The 25,356-nt window shown below is 42.0% G+C and overlaps 1 pseudogene; it reads left to right on the top strand.

Annotated features, from left to right (window-relative positions):
* Positions 1–17,852: 17,852 nt before the first annotated feature.
* LOC131515574 (U6 spliceosomal RNA) lies at positions 17,853–17,951 on the top strand (annotated as a pseudogene).
* Positions 17,952–25,356: the final 7,405 nt, after the last annotated feature.

The raw sequence follows: 25,356 nt of genomic DNA, 5'->3' as shown, positions 1-25,356 counted from the left end.
TCCACATTGTCACAAAAAGTAAATCATTGGGTTTTTAGATTTAAAAAAATAAAATAATGGACCTGTTTTTGCCTCAGTCATAGGAAATACGGTCTTTCAGTCTGTGCTTACTAACTGTAAAATGTACATACATCTCACTAAATGTAAATGGAGTGAATTCTCCAATGAAAAGACATAGGGTATCAGAATGGATAAGAAAACAAGTCCCATCAATATGCTGCTTACAAAGACTCATTTTACACCTAAGGACACCTACGAATTGAAAGGAAGGGGACAGAGAACCATCTATCATGCCAATGGACGTCAAAAGAAAGCTGGAGTAGCCATACTTGTATCAGACAAACTAGATTTTAAAACAAAGACTGTCACAAGGGATGAAAGAAGGGCATTATATTATAATTAGGGGGTCTATTCATTCCGAAGACCTAACACTTGTAAATATTTATGTCCCCAACGTGAGACGCTCAAATATATGAATCAATTAATCACAAACGCAAAGAAACTCATTGATAATAATGCCATACTACTAGGGGACTTTAACACCGCAATTACAACCATGGACAGATCATCTAAGCATAACATCAACAAGGAAACAATGGCTTTGAATGACACACTGGACCAGATGGAGTTAACAGATACATTCAGAACATTTAATCCTAAAGCAGTCAAATATGCATTCTTCTCCAGTGCACATGAATCATTCTCTGGAATGGATCACATACTGGGTCACAACAGCCCTCAACAAGCACAAAAATATCAAAATCATACCATACATATTTTCCACCTACAATGTTGTGAAACTTGAAACCAACCAGAAGGAAAAATTTTAAACACGATGAATAGTTGGGTATTACAGAACATCCTACTGGGGCGCCTGGGTAGCTCAGTCGGTTAAGCGTCTGACTTCGGCCCAGTTCATGATCTCACATCCGTGGGTTTGAGCCCCACGTCGGGCTCTGTGCTGACAGTGCAGAGCCTGGAGCCTGTTTCAGATTCTGTGTCTCCCTCTCTCTCTCTGACCCTCCCGCATTCATGCTCTGTCTCTCTCTGTTTCAAAAATCAATAAACGTTAAAAATTTTTTTAAATGAATAAAAAATAAAGAACATCCTACTAAAGAATGAAAGGGGTAACCAAGAATTTAAGGAGGAAATTAAAAAGTATATGGAAGTCAATGAAAATGAAAGCATGACTGTCCAAAACTCTGGGATGCAGCAAGGGTGGTCATAAAAGGGAGTATATAGCAATCTAGGCCTTCCTAAAGAAGGAAGAAAGGCCTCAAATATACAACCTAATCTTACACCTAAGGGAGTTGGAAGAAGAACAGAAAATAAAGCCCCAAACCACCAGAAGACAGGAAATAATAAAGATGAGGGCAGAAATCAATGATATCAAAATAAGAAAACCAGTAGAACAGATCAATGAGGCCAGGAACTTGCTTTGTGTAAGAATTAATGAAATCAATAAGCCCCTAGACAGACTGAGGAAAAGAAAAAGGAAAGGACTCAACTAAATCATGAATGAAAGAGGAGAGGTCACAGCCAACACAGCATAAATACAAACAACAGTAAGAGAATATGATGAGCAATTATACCCCAATAAAATGGGCAATCTGGAAGCAATGGACAAATTCCTAGAAACCTATCAACTACCAAAACTGAAACAGGAGGAAATAGAAAATGTGAACACACCTATAATCTGTAAAACAATCCAATCAGTAATCAAAAATCTCCCCAAACAAGAGTCCAGGGCTGGATGGCTTTCCTGGGGACTCCTAGCAAACATTTAAGGAAGACGTAACACCTATTCCTTTGAAGCTGCTCCAAAAAATAGAAATGGAAGGAAAACTTCCAAACTCATTCTATGAAGTCAGCAATACCTTGATTCCAAAACCAGACAAAGGCCCCACGAAAAAGGGGAATTACAGACCAATTGCCCTAATGAACATGGATGCAAAAATTCTCAAAAAGGTACTAGAAAAATGGATCCAACAATACATTAAAAGAATTCTGTACCACAATCACGTGGGATTTTTACCTGGGATGCAGGGCTGGTTCAATGTCCACAAATCAATCAGTGTGATACATACATTACTACAAGAAAGGATAAGAACCCTATGATCCTCTCAATAGATGCAGAAAAAGCATTTGACAATGTAGAGCATCCTTTCTTGTAAAAACCCTGAAGAAAGTAAGGATAGAAGGAATAGACCTCAAGATCATAGAGGCCATATGCAAAAAACCCACAGTTAATATCATCTCCAATGGGGAAAAACTGAGGGCTTTCCCCCTCAGGTCAGGAACATGATGGGTATGTCCACTCTCTCCACTCTTATTCAGATAGTATTGGAAGTCCTAGGCTCAGCAATCAGACAACAAAAAGAAATAAAGGGCATTCAAATAGGCAAGGAGGAAGTCAAGAGTTTACTCATCGCAGATGACATGATAGTCTACATGGAAAACCCAATAGATTCCACCAAAAACCTGCTACAACTGATACATGAGTTCAGCAAAGTCACAGGATATAAAAGTAATGTACGGAAATTGGTCGCATTTCTATACACCAATAATGAAGGAGCAGAAAGAGAAATAAAAAGTAGATGCCATTGCAATTGCACCAAACCCCTTAAAATACCTAGGAATAAACCTAACCAAAGAGGTGAAAGATCTATATGCTGAAAACTGTAGAAAGCTTATGAACAAAATTGAAGAAGACACAAAGAAATGGAAAAACATTCTAGGCTCCTGGATAGGAAGAATAAATATCGTGAAAATGTCAATACTACCCAACGCAATCTACGCATTTCTTGCAAACCCTACCAAAATAACAGCAGCATTTCTCACAGAGCTAGAACAAACAATTCTAAAAATTGTATAGAACCACAAACACCCTGAATTGCCAAAGTCATGTTGAAAAAAAAAACCCAAAAGTGGAAGCATCACAATTCTGGACCTCTAGCTGTATTTCCAAACTGTATTCAACAAGACAGTATGGCACTGGCATGAATACAAACACATATATCCACGGAACAGAATAGAGAACCCAGAAAGAGACCCACAAACCATTAGGTATGGCCACCTAATCTTTGACAAAGTGGGAAAGAAGATGCAATGGAATAAAGACAGTCTCTTCAGCAAATGGTGTTGGGAAAACTACACAGCGACATGCAGAAAAATGAAACTGGACCACTTTCTTACACCACACACAAAAATGAACTCTAAATGGATGAAAGACCTACGCTTAAGACAGGAAGCCATCAAAATCCTCAAGGAGAAAGCAGGCAAAACCTCTCTGATCTTGGCCACAGCAACTTCTTTCTGGACATGTCTCCAGAGGCAAGGGAAACCAAAGAAAAATGAACTATTGGGACCTCATCAAGACAGAAAGGTCCAGCACAGCAAAGGAAACAATCAGCAAAACTGAAAGGCAACTGATGGAATGGGAGAAGATATTTGCAAATGGCAGATCAGATAAAGGGTTGGTATCCAAAATCTATAAAGAACATAGGAAACTCAACACTCCAAAATCAAATGTTACAGTGAAGAAACGGGCAGAAGACAGGAATAGATGCTTTTCCAAGGAAGACATCCATATGGCTCAGAGACACATGAAAAGATGCTCAACATCACACACCATCAGGGAAGTGCAAATCGAAACCACAACGAGATACATCTCACAACCGTGAGAATGGTTAAAATTCACAACTCAGGCAACAACAGATGTTGGCGAGGATGTGGAGGAAGAGGAACTCTTTTGCACCGCTGGAGGAAATGCAAACTGTTTGCAGCCACTCTGGAAAACAATTGGAGATTCCTCAAAAAATTAAAAATAGAATTACCTTATGAGGGCATTTATCCAAATGCTCTCCAAAAGTGCTGATTCCAAGGGGCACATGCACCCCAATGTGGATAGCAGCACTATCGACAATAGCCAAAGTGTAGAGAGAGCCCAAATGTCCACCAGCTGATGAATGGATAAAGGAGATGTGGAGTATATACATATACAATGGAATATTACTCGGAGATCAACAAGAATGAAATCTTGCCATATGCAAGAACACAGATAGAAATAGAGGGCATTATGCTAAGCACAATAAGTCGGCCAAAGAAAAATACCATATGATTTCACTCATATGTGGAATGTAAGGAACACAACGGATGAGCATAGGGGAAGGGAAGGAAAACTAAGATAAAAACAGAGAGGGAGGCAAACCATAAATGACTTAAAATACAGAGAGCAAACTGAGGGTTGCCGGAATGGGAGGTGGGCAGGGGATGGCTAGACGGGTGATGGGCATAAAGGAGGGGACTTGTTGGGATGAGCACTGGGTGTTATAAGTAGGTAATGAGTCATGAAATTCTATTCGTGAAATCAAACTAGAAGACGTAGGGTGTAGAGGAAATGGGGATGAGGGAAAAGAGGTAGAGCCATCAGAAAGAGGAGCAGAGAGGGAGAGACGTTCTTAGAAATACGTACCTCGTGATTGCACACCACTGGATTTGCACACATCTTACGTGTTTTAAAATATAGCACAACAGAATCTCCAAAATGCATTCAGATATAAGGATTTATGACCTAGAATACACTTATTCGAAGAATTCAGTTACATTCAAAATCTCACTACTGGTTCTGCAAATAAACATTTCGGCAACATTGCCTCTGGAACTAAAGGATTGTATTTGTGAAAGCTACACCAGGTTTTTCTTCTTCTTCTTCTTCTTCTTCTTCCTTGTTGTTGCTGTTGCTGCTATGGTAGTAAAACAAGTAAAAACTCAGTCAGAGACACGTTGAAAACACCACCGCTGAATTACAGTGCTTCCCTTTTGACCCACAGATGCTTAAAAGTACCAGTTTAATGGGGACATTTTGAATGCCCCTAAGACTTTTGAAGTCTAGCACAAAAGCATTCCTAATACAGTGGATTAAAACGGTATTTGAGACAGTCTCAATGTGCAACGACCTCTCACATTGGATGCCACTTCTCTCACTTATTACTGTCAAATAGCATTTTGTGAGATGTCACTTCAATTATGTTCTTTTTTGATGGTAATTAGTATACAGAATGGCATTTTTTTTGTTTTGTATATTCTGTTTATTTTTATTTTACCGAATAACATTTTCTCTATATATACAACCTGAATATCCCCTCACACCTGGCCAGAAGAGGGAATAGAAACAATCCATGTTTCTATCTCATGAACACCAGTAAGAATAAAATAATGAGGGGCGCCTGGGTGGCTCAGTCAGTTAGGCGTCCAACTCTTGATTTGGGCTCAGGTCATGATCTCACAGTTTGTGAGTTTGAGCCCCATATTGGGTTCTGCACACAGTGCAGAGCCTGCTTGGGATTCTGTCTTCCTCTCTCTCTGCCCTTCCCCCAGTCACACACTCTCTCTCAAAAATAAATACATAAACATTACAAAAAGATACATACCTGAAAACAATATGTATATATATATATATAGAGAGAGAGAGAGACAGAGACAGAGACAGACAGAGACAGAGAGACAGAGAGATACAGACAGAGGCAGAGAAAGACAGAGACAGTGAGAGACAGAGAGAAAATGTTATTAGGTAAAATAAAAATAAACAAAATATACAAAACAAAAAAAATGTCATTGTATGTAGTAATTACCATCAAAAATTGAAATGACATCTCACAAAACACAATTTTACAATAACAAAGAGAACTGCCTCCACTGTGAGAGGGTAAATGCTTGACACACATAAGGTGACAGACTAGTAGTTTCCAATTACTAGATTAGGTCCATGCTGACATAGAACTCTCAAAGTTTTAGTGCAAGAATACATATGTCCACACAACAAGATGCTAAGTATGCAAACTACACGGTTTAAAGACAAAAGATCACAAGATGCTGTCTCTATTTAAGACATTTCAAATGTATAGCATTCACTGATATGTTTCACATACACACGCTGCCCTATCGGGTTCCTGAATGAATCCTGAAAATGTGTGGGCAAGATTTGCGCAGCCTCAGTGCTACGACTGAATCGCTGTTGCTTTCTTGATGCTTCTGTCCCCTGGGTCTGAGCTGACCTCAGACACATGAGAACAGGCCCCCGATGATGAGGGAGGATGAGCAAATGAGGGGATACAGCCATCACTGCATAGGAAATGACAGATGTGATGAACACTGACAGGGCTGTAGGGCAGGTTCTATGGAAGAAGACGATGAAGTAGGATTTCCAGGGTGTGTAGTTTATTCAGGGAATGCTCTCAGGATAAACGGGGTGAGGGAAGGAAAACAGCAGAGGATGTTGCTAAGCAAGGATGTGGTCTCCAGTGGAACAGAGCAGGAGCCTGATCCCATGAGATGCTGGACAGGACTCTCCAGTAGAAGCATCCATCTGTGATGGTAGAAATTCTCTGTCCTCACTGTCCAATATTATGCCCACTCTCCACCTGTCATACCTGAGCATTTAAAACATTCTAGCATAAACAATTTTATTTATGTTTTTAGTGGGAAAAACCTTTCCTTGTTCTTTTTGTTTAGACTAAGTTACAGAAAAGAGTACCTAGAGTGAATGTCCATACGCCATCGCCTAGAGAGAAGACTTATCAGCATTTTGTCACACTTGGCTTAATTTTTTGCCTCGTGTCCTCCCGCTTTTGTTTGTTGGAGTTCTTGAATGCAAGTCCTAAAAACAAATTTGCATCCAAATACATTTCACTAGCAATCTGTAAACTATGGACATTTCCTGAATCATAATTTTATCACACCTGAAAAAATTAATAGGTCCCTGATAATCACCTACCACCCTACTGCACTCACATTTCCTGTACTGAGCCAGGAATGTCTTTTTCAGTTGTTCAACAAGTCAGGCTCCAAAAAATGATCCCCACGTTGACTGTATCTATTTTTTTCAAAAATACAAAGATTTTCGATGGAAGAGAAAAAAACAAGGGGAAATGACCTCAATAACCAGTGGAAATAAGAGGCTAAGGTGTCAAGTTCTATTCAAAATAGGAAAAGATATGAAAGGTAACTTTGGAGCATAGGCACACACGTATATAATTTCATCTTCATGGAAATAAGTGTTACTACATTTTGCAAATTAGTTTCAGTCCACCATAGAAAATGAACAGAACCTGGGTCCTTCTGGTGAAGTCAGCGTAGCATCCCAGAGTTTAGACATGCACTCTTGTGAGCCTCTTTCATTAACGGTCTCGTGCTTTCCACCCAGTATTTGCTTTGAAAATGCTAGAACTCCTGGGACACAGTTAGGTCTCAGTAAATGTCAGCTATACTGGTACGAAACTGTTGACTACAAATAGATACGCCGTCATGCCCTAATCATTTTTACTACCTGGTGATTCCTCTTGTGTTTTCTGACACGGCGTCTAACTGCAATGTCTGTTATTAATAAGCCTTTCCAATTGTCTACAACGCTACAAGTGACATGCTATAAAATACAACGCAGAATAACAAAGAATTTAGGATGAGATGAACTCTGTTTCTAAGAAGGCAGGTGCGGTGAGGGCCGCCAGTGGCTGGCCACTTTCAGGGGAGGGAAAAAACACTCAAACCCTGATACGCTAAAGGCTTTCTCTGATGTCCCCCGCATCCCTTTCAGTTGTGCCCTTCCGTAAAACTAAGGTCACAGCTTGCTGCTGTCTGCTACATAACCCATACGAGGCAGGAACAGCACCGTATGTTAACAGCACGGCTCTGAACCAGCAGAGGCGAAGCTGAGCGGTTCTGTTTTGGTGAATCCCCTGCAAACTCCATCTGCACTTTCGGGCCAATGGAATCTCCCTCACACCGAGCAACCCCCTGCGACACTCCTGGAGAGAAGCTCTGGTTTCTAGATAGTTGTTGAAATGAAACAAAGCCTTCTTGTGCGATGAAGGAAAAAACTCGGGGGAGAGAAGGAGTTCGCTTTCCTGGCACATGAAAACAGGAACCTACCCACCTTGCATTCTTTAAAACAAACAATGAAGATGGCTCAGGGAGTTTTCACTCACAACCTGGACCTGTACACATTCTGAGAGGCTTCGAATCGGGTCCTTTGCAGAAATGAGGCTCAAGAGGTCTAGTAAAAGTGTGAGATTTCTGAGTCACGTTATGAAATGAGAGTTCACCCAGCTCACGGTCCAGGAAAATGCCAACGTCTCTGGGTGTCACGTCTGACAGTCCCAGGCTGGCACTGGGACCCTCCTGCGTGCAGCACCACCAGACTGACCGAGACCTCCTGGCCTTCGTGGGAGGAGAGTCTGTGCCATCCCTGGGAGCCCGTTCAGACTTGTGTCCCACTTCTACCTCCCAAAGATGCCGTAATAGAACCATGGAAAACCCAGGACAAGAGTATTGGCTGCAAATATTTTTGGGAAAAGAGGGAACATTTTGTTTTCTCTCCGAAAGAAATCTCACCTGGTTCTTGTCCTCAGAGACAATCAACAGAAGGTGTGCTGTCTCAGGGTTCAGAGAGTGTCCACTCGAAATTTTTAGACACTTTTCTGCCAAGCAGGATTCAGGGGAGGAAACCTGCAGCCTCCTCCTCTTCATTCAAAACAGACATCATTAGTGTTGAATGTGTGACAGCCGGTCCCATTCAGACAGCACATTGTCCTCTGCTACTTTCCTCAGCAGACCAGTGGATGTGCAGATGTCCTTTGAAAATGTTGGTAGGTTTGCACCACATTTCCACTGAATATCCTTCTCTTCCTGGGCTAACCTCGGAAGAACTGCTTCTTGGCCACGTTCTAGAAGTTGCTTCCGGCCCTCAAATTCAGAGGGTAATTCCAGCCTTCCTTTGCACCTTCCTTCTCCGCTCTGAGGGTGTTTTGCTTTGAATGCTTATTAATCTCTGACATATCAGCCACCTGCTTTTCAGGGACCCGGGAGCCTTGGCCTGCCCCGGGGCCTCGCCAGCACGCACGCGGGTCACCTCCGGGTCCTCCTCATGGAGCAGGGTCAGGACCTGGTTGTGCTTCTCACACAGAGGTCTCTGCCCGCCCCTTCTCCTTGCTCCTGGTGGATGGGAAGGAGCTGGGCAGTGTCCGTCACCCTTCCCGGCTGACCCTGGACAGGGGTGACGGCAGAGGGGCGATGGGACATGTCGTGTAGGTGAGCCCAGGATGGCCGGCTGCAGCCGCCACACAGGCTGAGTGCACACGAGGGCTGCCGGGGTCCCCGCTCGTCCAGCACACGGGGCACTTGGCTTCTGCCTGGGGTCCTCCCGGGCTGGGCCCAGCAGGCTTCCTGCAGGAGGCTGGGCTCCCCAGAGACAGGTGCATACACCCTCACATGTCAGTCCTCACCGTGCTGGCGCCTCCAAGCATCCTGGGAATCTTTGGGTCTTTGGATTGCAGCTGCGGGGAGGCGCCCTTCCTGGGCCCAGGCCATGGCTCAGTTGGACAGATGCTCCCGCCTGGATCAGTGGCCTCTGCCGATGCTCGCTTATCCTCGCAGGCAGCAGAAAGCTGGGTTTAGAGTTTATCTAATTTTGATGATTTTAAATTGACAAAGCTTCCTGTGGGCACTTTCTACTCTCTTGGACACCACTGCTTTGGAACATGAACTGCATCCGACTCAGGCCTGCTTTGTCATTGGCACCTTTTGTACATCCCACAGTCTGTCTCTGGCTGTGAGCTGCCCCCAGTGTGTTCCCCAGACCACCTGGCAATGTGGCTTCCTTTCAGATGATGGCAATTCTGTCACGAAGGGAATGGCTGTGAACCTTGGAGCCCACACTCGTTCCAACTAGGGTTTGGATTGGAGCCCCAGCAGGTAAAGAGCCTGTGGGCAGGTCACGAACAGTGTTCATACAAGAGTCCATTCATGATTGTGTGCAAGGACAGAAGGACGGGACCTAGTGTACTTTACACCACACCTCAGTGCAATCACACACGCACACACACAACACACATGCACATGCACACATGCACATACAGATATACAAACATCATGCCATTTCCCTAATTCATCAATTAAGTAAACACTCAGGTTTCTTACTGCTTTTCTCGTCATCATATTGCTATTTGTACTCACTTGAAGGATCATCATTTCTTATGAACAATAAATTCAAATAAAGGTGCACTCACACAATATTCATTACATGTGCCTTCCCCCTTGTAATTTTCAACACAGTATTTGTAAAATGCCATACCTATCTTAGAGCTTTTGGTAACTCCCATGAGACAAAATGGGCAAGTAGTGTAAATATTGACACTGTGTTTTAAGCGTAGAGCACAAATAGAATCTAATTTCACAGATAATAAGGAACCAAAGGAGGGACTTGAAGCAGATATTCTAATATTTTTACACATATGCAGAGTCTACTGTTCTAATACTGAAGGGCATATTTTATTACCACTCAATATGAATATTTATTTTCCACTTGTGCATACAGAGGAATATGAATGTACTACAATAGAATGGATGTCTAGGAACGACCTGTTGACATCTATACTGACAAGTAAATTTAGTTCTTCTATCTGGTGAATATCCACAGTCTGTTATTGTAGACAATAAACCATATATGCAATCAATACAGATTTGTTTCTTTCAAGAACAATTCCAACTGGAAATGAACTAACTTGCCAATTCCTACAGCAACACAGGGACCAAGTTATATTTCACTCACCTTTATTCGCCTTCCCTGTGGATTCAAAGCTATTTCCCTACCTCATTCCAAGTTACTGCCTAAATACAGCTCTGGGGACAGGAACGCAGACATGTAGGATCAGTGCCTGCAGGAAACGCAAAGGTTGACTCGACCAGCACTGGGGCATCCGTACGTTTTTCTTAAGAGAAAGGACACTTTCTCAGGGTGACTTCACAGGTCCTCGTGTGACACCAGAGATCTGCACGTTGGCTCTCAGAGGTAGAAGATGAAGGCAGTCACAGACTCTAAGTATGGTGTCCTGAGAACGGTGACCTGCCTGTGTGTCTATGAGACCCTTTCAACCAGGCGAGAGGGAGCTATGACTCTGAGCTGTGGCTGGGCTGGCACACAGAACCAAGTCCCTTCCCCTGCTGACGTCTCTGGGGAACGGATGCCCCACGCTCTTAATTAGCCCTTGTCACTGAGATGCCCAGACGTGGCAATCCTCAGGGACAATGACTATGGAGGACAATTCCAGACAGACCTAATCTGTCTCTTCTATTAGTTCATGTATCTCATAGAGGACAAGTAACTTCCTAGACCTCCCCAGCTACCTTAGCTCCCATCTGTGAATGACCTACATGTTTTATAGAACACTAAAGATTTTTTCCAAGTCTCAGGAAAATGGCAGCATAGGAGGACTATGGGCTCACCGCGCATCCTGCTGATCACTTAGATTCCACCTACACCTGCCTAAATAACCCAGAAAACCGCCAGAAGACTAGCAGAATGGAGTCTCTGGAGCCAAGTGCAAATGAGGCCCATGGAAGAGGGTAGGAAGGGCGGAGAGGCGGTGCGCGCTTCACGGACTGGAGGGAGAGAGCCGGGGCAGAGGGGCGGCCCGCCAGCCAAGCAGACCCCCGAGTCTGGCTGGCAAAAGCGGAGGGGCCAGAGGGAGTGTTTTCTGACAGCAAGCGGGACTTGACATCTGGAAGGTTATAAGCTAGCAGCTCTGCTCAGAGAACGGGAGGGCTGGAGGCCAACAGGAGGGAGAGTTGCTGAGCCCCGGGACAACAGAGCTCAGTTTGGTAGGGAACAAAGGTGATTGCCAGCACCATCTCCCTCACCCATCCCCCAGCCAAAATCCCACAGGGAACCAGTTCCTGCCAGGGAACTTGCTTACTCCACGCAAACACCCAACGCTGTGCTTAGGTGAAGCCACCCCTCCGATGACGGGTCTGACTCTCTCCCCCTGCGATAGGGCCCCTCTGAAGTGGATCACCGAAGGAAAAGTGAGCTAAGCCTGCCCCTTCTGCCCCCGTGCACCTTCCTATCTACCCAAGCTAATATGCCATATAGCCAGCACCACAAGCTGGCAGTGTGCAAATAGCCCAGACGGGCCACGCCACCCCACAGTGAATCCCACCCCTAGGAGAGGGGAAGAGAAGGCACACGCCAGTCTGACTGTGGCCCCAGCGGTGGGCTGGGGGCAGACATCAGGGCTGACTGCGGCTTCGCCCACCAACTCGAGTTATACACCACAGCACAGGGGAATTGCCCCACAGGTCTGCACCACTCCAGGGACTATCCAAAATGACCAAACAGAAGAATTCCCCTCAAAAGAATCTCAGGAAATTACAACAGCTAATGAACTGATCAAAAAGGATTTAAATAATATAACAGAAAGTGAATTTAGAATAATAGCCATAAAATTAATCGCTGGGCTTGAAAACAGTATAGAGGACAGCAGTGAATCTATTGCTACAGAGACCAAGGGACTAAGGAATAGTCAGGAGGAGCTGAAAAACGCGTTAAACGAGATGCAAAATAAAATGGAAACGTCCACGGCTCTGATTGAAGAGGCAGAGGAGAGAATAGGTAAACTAGAAGATAAAATTATGGAAAAAGAGGAAGCTGAGAAAAAGAGAGATAAAAAAATCCAGAAGTATGAGGGGAAAATTAGAGAACTAAGTGATGGACTAAAGAGAAATAATCTACGCATAATTGGTATCCCAGAGGAGGAATAGAGAGGGAAAGGTGCTGAAGGGGTACTGGAAGAAATAATAGCTGAGAACTTCCCTGAACTGGGGAAGGAAAAAGGCATTGAAATCCAAGAGGCACAGAGAACTCCCTTCAGATGTAACTTGAATCGATCTTCTGCACAACATATCATAGTGAAACTGGCAAAATACAAGGCTAAAGAGAAAATTCTGAAAGCAGCAAGGGATAAACATGCCCTAACATATAAAGGGAGACCTATAAGACTCGTGACCGATCTCTCTTTTGAAACTTGGCAGGCCAGAAAGGATTGACACGAGATCTTCAATGTGTTGAACAGAAAACATATGCAGCCGAGAATCCTTTATCCAGCAAGTCTGTCATTTAGAATAGAAGGAGAGATAAAGGTCTTCCCAAACAAACAAAAACTGAAGGAATTCGTCACCACTAAACCAGCCCTACAAGAGATCCTAAGGGGGATCCTGTGAGACAAAGCACCAGAGACATCGCTACAAGCATAAAACATACAGACATCACAATGACTCTAAGCCCATATCTTTCTATAATAACACTGAATGTAAATGCACTAAATGCGCCAACCAAAAGATATAGGGTATCAGAATGGATAAAAAAACAAGACCCATCTATTTGCTGTCTACAAGAGACTCATTTTAGACCTGAGGACACCTTCAGATTGAGAGTGAGGGGATGGAGAACTATTTATCGTGCTACTGGAAGCCAAAAGAAAGCTGGAGTAGCCATACTTATATCAGACAAACTAGACTTAAATTAAAGGCTGTAACAAGAGATGAAGAAGGGCATTATATAATAATCATAGGGTCTATCCATCAGGAAGAGCTAACAATTATAAATGTCTATGAGCCGAATACAGGAGCCCCCAAATATATATAACAATTAATCACAAAATTAAGCAACCTTATTGATAAGAATGTGGTAATTGCAGGGGACTTTAACACTCCACTTACAGAAATGGATAGATCATCTAGACACACGGTCAATAAAGAAACAAGGGCCCTGAATGATACATTGGATCACATGGACTTGACAGATATATTTAGAACTCTGCATCCTAAAGCAACAGAATATACTTTCTTCTCGAGTGCACATGGAACATTCTCCAAGATAAATCACATACTGGGTCACAAAACAGCCCTTTATAAGTATACAAGAATTGAAATCATACCATGCATACTTTCAGACCACAATGCTATGAAGCTTGAAATCAACCACAGCAAAAAGTCTGGAAAACCTCCAAAAGCATGGAGGTTAAAGAACACCCTAGTAAAGAATGAATGGGTCAACCAGGCAATTAGAGAAGAAATTTAAAAATATATGGAAACAAACGAAAATGAAACTACAACAATCCAAACGCTTTGGGATGCAGCGAAGGCAGTCCTGAGAGGAAAAGACATTGCAATCCAGGCCTATCTCAAGAAACAAGAAAAATCCCAAATACAAAATCCAACAGCACACCTAAAGGAAATAGAAGCAGAACAGCAAAACAGTCAAAACCCAGCAGAAGGAGAGAAATAATAAAGATCAGAGCAGAAATAAACAATATAGAATCTTAAAAAAAAACTGTAGAGCAGATCAATGAAACCAAGAGTTGGTTTTTTGAAAAAAATAGACAAAATTGATAAACCTCTAACCAGGCTTCTCAAAAAGAAAATGGAGATGACCCAAATAGATAAAATCATGAATGAAAATGGAATTATTACAACCAATCCCTCAGAGATACAAGCAATTATCAGGGAATACTATGAAAAATTATATGCCAACAAAATGGACAACCTGGAAGAAATGGACAAATTCCTAAGCACCCACACACTTCCAAAACTCAATCAGGAGGAAATAGAAAGCTTGAACAGACCCATAACCAGCGAAGAAATTGAATCGGTTATCAAAAATCTCCCAACAAATAAGAGTCCAGGACCAGATGGCTTCCCAGGGGAGTTCTACCAGACGTTTAAAGCAGAGATAATACCTATCCTTCTCAAGCTATTCCAAGAAATAGAAAGGGAAGGAAAACTTCCAGACTCATTCTATGAAGCCAGTATTACTTTGATTCCCAAACCAGACAGAGACCCAGTAAAAAAAGAGAACTACAGGCCAATATCCCTGATGAATATGGATGCAAAAATTCTCAATAAGATACTAGGAAATCGAATTCAACAGCTTATAAAAAGAATTATTCACCATGATCAAGTGGGATTCATTCCTGGGATGCAGGGCTGGTTCAACATTCGCAAATCAATCAACGTGATACATCACATTAATAAAAGAAAAGATAAGAACTATATGATCCTATCAATCAATGCAGAAAAGGCATTTGAAAAATTCAGCACCCTTTCTTAATAAAAACCCTTCACAAAGTCAGGATAGAAGGAACATACTTAAAGATCATAAAAGCCATTTATGAAAAGCCCACAGCTAACATCATCCTCAATGGTGAATAACTGAGAGCTTTTTCCCTGAGATCAGGAACATGACAGGGATGTCCACTCTCACCACTGTTGTATAACATACTGTTGGAAGTGCTAGCATCAGCAATCAGACAACAAAAGGAAATCAAAGGCATCAAAATTGGCAAAGATGAAGTCAAGCTTTCACTTTTTGCAGATGACATGATATTATACATGGAAAATCCGATAGACTCCACCAAAAGTCTGCTAGAAGTGATACATGAATTCAGCAAAGTTGCAGGATACAAAATCAATGTACAGAAATCAGTTGCATTCTTATACACTAATACTGAAGCGACAGAAAGACAAATAAAGAAACTGATCCCACTCACAATTGCACCAAGAAGCATAAAATACCTAGGAATAAATCTAACCAAAGATGTAAAAGACCTGTATGCTGAAAACTATAGAAAGCTTATGAAGGAAATTGAAAAAGATATAAAGAAACGGAAAAACATTCTGTGCTCATGGATTGGAAGAATAAATATTGTCAAAATGTCAATACTACCCAAAGCTATCTACACATTCAATGTAATCCCAATTAAAATTGCACCAGCATTCTTCTCGAAACTAGAACAAGCAATCCTAAAATTCATATGGAACCACAAAAGGCCCGGAATAACCAAAGTAATTTTGAAGAAGAAGACCAAAGCAGGGGGCATCACAATCCCGGACTTTAGCCTCGACGACAAAGCTGTAATCACCAAGACAGCATGGTATTGGCACAAAAACAGACACAAAAACCAATGGAATAGAATAGAAACCCCAGAACTAGACCCACAAACGTATGGCCAACTAATCTTTGGCAAAGCAGGAAAGAACATCCAATGGAAAAAAGACAGTCTCTTTAACAAATGGTGCTGGGAGAACTGGACAGCAACATGCAGAAGGTTGAAACTAGACCACTTTCTCACACCATTCACAAAAATAAACTCAAAATGGATAAAAGACCTGAATGTGAGACAGGAAACCATCAAAACGCTAGAGAAGAAAGGAGGAAAAGACCTCTCTGACCTCAGCCTTAGCAATCTATTACTTGACACATCCCAAAGGCAAGGGAATTAAAAGAAAAAATGAAGTACTGACCTTATCAAGATAAAAAGCTTCTGCACAGCAAAGGAAACAACCAACAAAACTAAAAGGCAACCAACGGAAGGGGAAAAGATATTTGCAAATGACATATCGGACAAAGAGCTAGTATCCAAAATCTATAAAGAGCTCACCAAACTCCACACCCAAAACACAAATACCCCAGTGAAGAAATGCGCAGAAAACATGAATAGACACTTCTCTAAAGAAGACATCCGGATGGCCAACAGGCACATGAAAAGATGCTCAACGTCGCTCCTCATCAGGGAAATACAAATCAAAACCACACTCAGATATCACCTCACGCCATTCAGAGTGGCCAAAATGAAGAAATCAGGAGACTATAGATGCTGGAGAGGATGTGGAGAAACGGGAACCCTCTTGCACTGTTGGTGGGAATGCAAATTGGTGCAGCCACTCTGGAAAACAGTGTGGAGGTTCCTCAAAAAATTAAAAATAGAAATACCCTATGACCCAGCAATAGCACTGCTAGGAATTTACCCAAGGGATACAGGAGTACTGATGCATAGGGGCACTTGTACCCCAATGTTTATAGCAGCACTCTCAACAATAGCCAAATTATGGAAAGAGCCTAAATGTCCATCCACTGATGAATGGATAAAGAAATTGTGGTTTATATACACTATGGAGTACTACGTGGCAATGAGAAAGAATGAATTATGGCCCTTTGTAGCAACGTGGATGGAACTGGAGAGAGTGATGCCAAGTGAAATAAGCCTTACAGAGAAAGATAGGTACCATATGGTTTCACTCTTATGTGGATCCTGAGAAACTGAGCAGAAACTCATGGGGGAGGGGAAGAAAAAAAAAGAGGTTAGATTGGGAGCGAGCCAAAGCATAAGAGACTCTTAAAAACTGAAAACAAACTGAGGGTTGATGGGGGGTGGGAGGGAGGGGAGGGTGGGTGATGGGATTGAGGAGGGCACTTGTTGGCATGAGCACTGGGTGTTGTATGGAAACCAACTTGACAATAAACTTCATATATTGAAAAAAAAAGAAGAAGAATGAAATTTTCCATTTGGATGAACATGGTTGGTGCTAGAGTATATTATGCTACATGAAATACGTCAGTCAGAGAAATATGAATCCATATGATTTCACTCAATGGAGGAATTTAGGAAACAAAACAGATGAAAATATAGGAAGGAAAAAAGTAGAGGGAGGCAAACCATAAGTGACTCTTAACACTAGAGAACAAGCCGAGGGTTGATGGAGGAAGGTGGGTGGGGGATGGGCTAAATGGGTGATGGGTATCAAGGAGGGCACTTCTTATGATGAGCACTGGGTGTTATATGGAAGCAGTGGCTCCTGAAAGCAAAATTACACTATCTGTAACTAACTAGAATTTAAATAAAAATTTGAAACAAATTCCCCAAACTGCCAAGGCCACCCCAACAAAGTAATACAAGCTAAAGGCATCCAACTTCCTGACTCTCACTATATTGTACAGCTCTAGGAAGGAAATCAGTATGATACTGGCTAAAGGAATAGACCCATACACCAAAGGAACAGAATGAACAGCCCGCGAATAAACCCACCCATAGACAGACAACTAACATTTGACAAAGGTGTCAAGACTATTCATGGGGAAACATAGTCTCTTTAAAAAATGGTCATGAGAAACCTGGGCAACTACATGCAGAGAAATGACATTGGAGGCCCTATGTCGCACCACTCACAAAAACTCATTTGAGTGCTCACTTAGGCAGCAAACTATTAAAATTAGAACAATACAGAGAAGATTAGCATGGCCCCTGAGCAAGGATAACATGCAAAAGGTATCTGAAATGTGTTAAGATGTAAGCATAAGACCTGAAACTTTAAGACTAAAAGATGATATAAAGAAAACCACCCAACATTGGATACGTTGATAGTTACCAAATGAGGGTGTTCTTTCATTATCCTAACTACAAACACAGCCCACCATTTGTGACCCAAATTTCAATCCAGAGCCTGAATATGATACCAAAAGCACTTAGCAACCACAACAACAAAATTAATAAGTGGGACTACATGATACTAAAAAGATTCTGTTCAGAAAAAAAAATGAACAAAATAAAAAGTCAATCAATAGAATGGGAGAAAATATTTACAAATGTTCTACCTGATAACGTGTTACTATCCAAAACTCATCCAAATCAGTAACATAAATAAAAGGCAATTCCGTCTTTAAAAAGGGAAGAGGAGGGGCACCTGGGTGGCTCAGTCGGTTAAGCGTCCGACTTCAGCTCAGGTCACGATCTCACGGTCTGTGAGTTTGAGCCCCGCGTCGGGCTCTGGGCTGATGGCTCAGAGCCTGGAGCCTGCTTCCAATTCTATGTCTCCCTCTCTCTCTGCCCCTCCCCCGTTCATGCTCTGTCTCTCTCTGTCTCAAAAATAAATAAACGTTTAAAAAAATATAAAAACGGAAGAGGAACTCAATGGACATTTTTCCAAAGACCTACAAATGGCATATAGACATAAAAGGTACTCTACATAAATAGTCATCAGGAAAGTGCAAAACAAACCACAATCAGATACCACCTCTTACCTCTTAAAATGCCTAGTATCAAAAAGAAAGAAAATGCCAAAGTTGATGAGGGAACCCATGTGCACTGTTGATGGGGATGTAACTTGATACACCCTGTATGAAAAGCAATATGAAGGTCCTGAAAAAATTACACACAGGACAACTATGGTATCCACCAACGAACGTCTAGCTACATATCCAAAGGAAATGAAATCAGGGTATCAGAGAGTTGCAGGCACCCCTATATTCATTGCAGCATTATTCACAGAGCCAAATACGAAAACAACCTAAGTGTCCAAACAGAAAACTGGATAAAGAAGATGTGGCATACATTGCAAAAAGGGTTAGAATCCAACATAACTTATGAAACTCAATACCCAAAAAACAAATAATCAAGTGAAGAAATGGGCAGAAGCCATGAATACACACTTTTCCAAAGAACATCCAGATGGCTAACAGACAAGTGGAAAGTTGCTCAACATCACTCATCATCAGGGAAACACAAATCAAAACCACAATGAGATACCAACTCACACCTGTCAGAATGGATAAAATTAACAACTGAGGAAACCACAGACGTTGGTGAGGATGAAGAGAAAGGGGATCCCTTTTGTACTCTTGTTGGGAATGCAAACTGATGCAGTCACTCTGGAAAACAGTATGGAGGGTCCTCAAACAATTAAAACCAGAACTACACTTCGACCAGCATTTGTACTACTAGGTTTTTATCCAAAACATACAAAAACTCTGAAATTAAGGAGCACGTGCACCCCAATGTTTACAGCAGTGCTATCAACAATAGCCAAAGTATGGAAAGAGCCCAGTGTCCATTGACTGATGAACAGATAAAGAAGAAACGGTGTATATATACAATGGAATACTACTCAGCAATGGAAAAGAATGAAATCTTGCCATTTGCAATCACATCACTGGAACCAGAGTGTGTTGAGCAAAGTGAAATAAGTCAGTCAGAGAAAGACAAAAATCATATGATTTCACTCATATGTGGAACTTAAGATACACAGCAGATGAACACAGGGGAAGGGAAGGAAAAATAAGATAAAGACAGAGAGGGAGGCAAAACATAAGAGATTCTTAAATACAGAGAACAACCTGAGGGTTGCTGGAAGACTGTTGGGGGAAGGCGATCGGCTGGATGGGTGATGGTCAGTAAGGAGGGCACTTATGATGGTCACTGAGTGTTATATGTAAGTGATGCATTATTGGGTTCTACTCCTGAAATCAAAACTACACCAGATGTTAACTAATGTGAATTTAAATAATAAATTTAAAAAAGAAGATGTGGGGGGCGCCTGAGTGGCTCAGTCAGTTGAGCATCTGACTTCAGCTAGGGTCATGATCTCCCTGTCCATGGGTTTGAGCCCCGTGTCAGGCTCTGTGCTGACAGCTTGGAGTCTGGAGCCTGCTTCGGATTCTGTGTCTCCCTCTCTGCACCTCCTCCACTCGCACTCTGTCTCTCTCAGAAATAAATAAACAATTAAAAATAATAAAAAATAAAAAATAAGATGTGGCATACATATCTAAAGGATTATTATTCGGCCATGAGAAAGGAGAAAATCCTGTCTTTTACAACAACATGGATGGACCCTATGGGCATTAGGCTAAGTGAAACAAGTCAGAAGAGAAAGACAAAGATTATGTGATCTCACATATTTGTGGAAACCAGAAAACGTGTATAGATACAGACAGTAGAATGGTGGTTACAAGGGGCTAAGGGATAGGAGAAGTGGGAGATGTTTGTTGGCAGAGTTCAAACGTCCAGTTTGAAGAGGAATAACTCCAGAGCATCTAATGTACAGCATGGTGATGATGGTTAATATTATTGTATTATCAACTTGAAGGTGGCCTAGAGAGTATATCTCAAATGTTCTCACCATGAAGAAGAGATGGTAATTATGTGACGTGATGGAGGTGTTAGCTAACACAATGGTGGCAATAATTTCATTACATATATATATTCACATTGCTACTCGTTGAGTTTGTCAAATGGCATACATCAATAATAATTTAGTAAATCCAAGAAAAATTAACACAAACAAGTTGTAGCATTCATTTCTTAGTTAGTTAGTTAGTTAGTTAGTTAGTTAGTTAGTTAGTTAGTGTATATTCAAGTTACTCAGCATACAGTGTAGTCTGGCTTCTGGAGTAAAACCCAATGATTCATCTCTTGCATAGGACACCCAGTGTTCATCACAAGTACCCTCCTCAATGCCCATCATACATTCATACCATCCCCCCTTGCTCAAGCAACCTCCAGCAACCCTCAACTTGTTCTCTGTATTTAAGAGTCTCTTATGGTTTCCCCTCTCTGTGTTTTACCTTATTTTTCCTTCCCTTACCCTATGTTCATCTGTTGAGTGTCTCGACTTCCACATATAAGTGAAAACATATCTATCTTTCTCTCACTGACTTATCTCGCTTATCAAATATACTCTACCTCCCTCCAAGTTGTTTCAAATGGCAATATTTCATTCTTTTCCATCACAAACTAAAATTCCATTGTGTATATACACCACTTCTTCCTTGTCCATTCATCAGTCGATGGATTTTGGGGCTCATTCCATAATGTGGCTATTGTTGATAGTACTGCTATAAACATTGTGGTGCATGTGCCCCTTGATATCAGCATTTTTGTGATTTTTTAATAAATTCCTAGTAGTGCGATTGCAGGTTGTAGGTTCGTTCTGTTTTTAATTGTTTGAGGAACCTCCATAGTGTTTTCCAGAGTGGCTCCACTAGTTTGCATTCCCACCAGCAGTGCAAAAGGGTTCTCCTTTCTCCACATCCTCACCAACATCTGTTGTTTCCTGAGATTTTCATTTTAGTCATTCTGAGAGGTGTGAGGTGGTATCCCAATGTGGTTTGGATTTCTATTTCCCTGATGATGTGTGATGTTGAGCATCTTTTCATGTGTCTGTTTACCATTTGGATGTCTTCTTTGGACAAGTGTCTGTTCATGACTTCTTCCCATTTCTTCACTGGATTATTTGTGTTCTGGGTGTTAAGTTTGGTAAGTCCTCTATAGATTTTGGATACTAACACTTTATCCGATATGTCATTTGCAAATATCTTCTCCCATTCTTTCAGATGCCTTTTAGTTTTGTTGATTGTTTCCTTTGCTGTACAGAAGCTTTTTATCTTGATGAAGTCCCAATAGTGCATTTTTGCTTTTATTGTCCTTGCCTCCAGACACATGTCAAGTATGAAATTGCTGCAGTCTAGGCCACAGAGGTTCTGCCTGTTTTCTACCATAGGATTTTCATGGTTTCCTTTCTCACATTTAGGTCTTTCATCCAGTTTGAATTTATTTTTATGTGTGGAGTAAGAACATGGTCCATTTTCCTTCTATGTGTCACTGTCCAGTTCTCCCAGCACCATTTGCTAAAGACTGTCTTTTTCCCATCGGATACTCTTTCCTGCTTTATCAAAGATCAGTTGGCAATACATTTGTGGGTCCAATTCTGGGTTCTCTATTCTATTCCATTGGTCTCTATGTCTGTTTTTGTGCCAATACCATACTGTCTTGATGATTACAGTTTTGTAATACAGCTTAAAGTCGGATTGTGATGCCTCCGATTTTGTTTTCTTTTTCATTATTACATTGGCTATTCAGGGTCGCTTGCAGATCCATACAAAATTTAGGATTGTTTGTTCTAGCTCTGTGAAGAATGCTGGTGGGTTTTTTGATATGGATTGCACTGAATGTGTAGATTGCTTTGGGTAGTATCGACATTTTAACAATATTTGTTCTTCCAGTCCATGAGCATGGAATGTTTTGCCACTTCTTTGTGTCTTCTTCCTCAATTTCTTTCATAAGCTTTCTGTGGTTTTCAGCATACAGATCTTTTACCTCTTTGGCTGGATTTATTCCTAGCTATTCTATGTTTTTGGTGCAATTGGGAATAAGATCGATTCCTTGGTATCTCTTTCTGTTCCTTCATTATTGATGTTTAGAAAAGCAACCAACTTCTGTATATTGACTCTATATCCTGTGACTTTATGAATTCATGCATCAGCTCCAGAAGTTTTTTTTTTTTGATGGAGTTTTCAGTTTTCCATGTAGAGTATCATGGCATCTGCAAAGAGTGCAAGTTTGACTTCTTTGCCAGTTTGGATGCCTGTTATTTCTTTCTGTTGTCTGACTGCTGGGGTTAGGACTTCCAGTACTATGTTGAACAACAGTGGTGAGATGGACATCCCTGTCGTGTTCCTGATCTCAGGGGTAAAGCTCTCAGTTTTTCGCCATGGAGGATACTATTAGCTGTGGATCTTTCATATATGGCTTTTATGATGTTAAGGTATGTTCCTCTATCCCTACTTTCTTGTGGCTTTGTATCAAGAAAGGATGCTGTATTTTGTCAGACACTTTTCCTGCATCTATTGACAGGACCATATGCAGGTGTCCTCAGGTCTAAAATGAGTCTCTTGTAGGGATCATATAGGTGGGTCTTGGTTTTTTATCCATTCTGATACCCAAGGTCTTTTGATTGGGGCATTCAGTCCATTTACTTTCAGAGTGATTACTGGAAGATATGTATTTAGTGCCATTCTGTTATCTGTAGGTTTCATGTTTGTGGTGATGTCTCTGGTCCTTTGCAGTCTTTGCTGCTTTCCAACCACAGAGCTCCCCCCCCCCCCGCCCCCACTTAGGATCTCTTACAGGGCTGGATTAATGGTCAGGAACTACTTTAGTTTTTGTTTGTCTGAGAAAATCTTTATTGCTCGCTCTATTCTGAATGACAGCCCTCCTGGATAAAGGATTCTTGTCTGCACATTGTTCCCATTCAGCACATTGACTATTTCCTTTCATTCCCTTCTGGCCTACCAAGTTTCAGTGAACAAGTCTGCTTCTAATCCTATGGGTGTGTGTGTGGCTATGTGTGCGTATGTGTGGGGGTGGGTGTGTGTGTGTATATGTGTATAAAATAAGAATTGACCAAAAACAAATCAGAAACTATGAGCCTGATTCCAAAAGAAAAGAGAAGAGGGAGGAAAGAAAAAAGAAGAGAAGAGGATAAAAAAAACAAAGAAACAAAGAATTGTCTGTTGGCCCCTGGGACCAGGGGCTGTGTTGGTCTCGAGGAGGGGCTGTCTGGCTCAGTCAGTGTCAATCTCACTCCAGTAGAGAAACAGTTACCAGGCACGGAGGGGCGGGATTTGGTGTAAGCAGGTCCTGCCTCCAAACTAGGGGCCACTGTTCTGCTCTCCCAGGCCCCACCATATGGTGATGGGGAGAAAAATGGTGACACCCTGCTCTCTCATCCTTGGATCCGGTGTCCCAAACCATGCTCTTCCTGTGCCTCACTGGGGTCAGCTGGGATTCAAAACCTGATGTCTTCAAGGATCCCACCCAGGGCGCTCCCCGTTCTGGGGTAGCAGCACTCCGTCCAGATGACAAACAGCCTTTTGCTGGTGACTGCAGGGTCTTTTGTCCTTGGGGAGCAATACACCCTCTACTCTCCATATGGAGGGAGGGGACTGCTCTCTCACAGTGTGCCCCCGAGGTCACTACCACCCCAGGGTTAGCTCCCCTCCCTAGGCGTGCCAAAGGCTCCATCTGCTCCAGAGAAATTCCTTTGAAACCTCTGAGTTTCAGCTCCAAAGGCTGTTTACAAAAAAGAAACTGGATCTCTCCATATTTCTTGTTCCCCAATCCGTGGTCCAGAGAGGATTACCTCTTTTGCTGACTTGATACCACAATTTCACAGCCTCTCTCTCTCTCTCTTTTTGTCCCTTTTGTCTGTCCACAGAAGGGGTTCCCTCCCCTCCATGCCTGCCCTGCCTTATGTCCCCCAATTCACATACATGCACCTGATTCTACCAAGCTGTCTCCCTCCATCTGTGGAGATCCTTCTGCCAATCCACAGATCAATTTCCTGAGTGTTCCAAGTGATCTGACCTCAAAACAGCTGTGTTTGAGGGACGAGGAAGATCCCGGTCCCCCTACTTCTCTGCAATCTCAACTCCCTCCTGTCTCATTCATTTCTTTCATCCCACTTACACTTCCTCTCCTAAGGTCAGATTTGTATTGGTTTAATACAAAAATCTTCCTACGAAGTTACCAAATGAGAATGTTCTTTCATTATTCATCTACAAACACGGTCCACTCCTTGTGGTCAAATGTAAGTAAAGAGACTGAAAGAACGGCATTTCTAAATGTTTACCTTATGTAAATCTATAATGACATCAAAATGGGGTATAGTTTCTTGCATGGAGCTCTGAGTCCTGCACGATTCCATCAATAGCAGATACTCCCACTGCCTCCTGGTAACATGAATTTCTCTTTACAATGTCACCTGTAGGAATAAACTGTTAACACATTCAAGCGGGTATGTTTGTACATATTCCAGAAAACATTGAAGTACATCATTTATAAGCCTGTCACTTCTAAGTAGTACAAACTAAGGGAAACATTTTCTTCTCCTAGTCATCTTCACGAAAGTGTTCAGAGATTGCATGTGGAGCACATGTTTGTGCATGTGCATCTGTGTGTGTGTGTGTGTGTGTGTAATAATATAGTAATATATGTTGCTCCAATCCAAAGGCAAAACAAAGTGTAATATGTTGTGGTGCAGTATTGTTACAGAACCAGGCTGGGTCGCTGGCAGAAAAACCAAGCGGCACTTGGAGTTCTTGGTGGATCAGAGTTTCATTTTACACCGGCGGCC

This window comes from Neofelis nebulosa, chromosome 6 (assembly GCF_028018385.1).
Source record: "Neofelis nebulosa isolate mNeoNeb1 chromosome 6, mNeoNeb1.pri, whole genome shotgun sequence".
Taxonomy (NCBI): domain Eukaryota; kingdom Metazoa; phylum Chordata; class Mammalia; order Carnivora; family Felidae; genus Neofelis; species Neofelis nebulosa.
The sequence above is the reverse complement of the archived record's forward strand: the minus strand, read 5'-3'. Positions and strand labels throughout refer to the sequence as shown.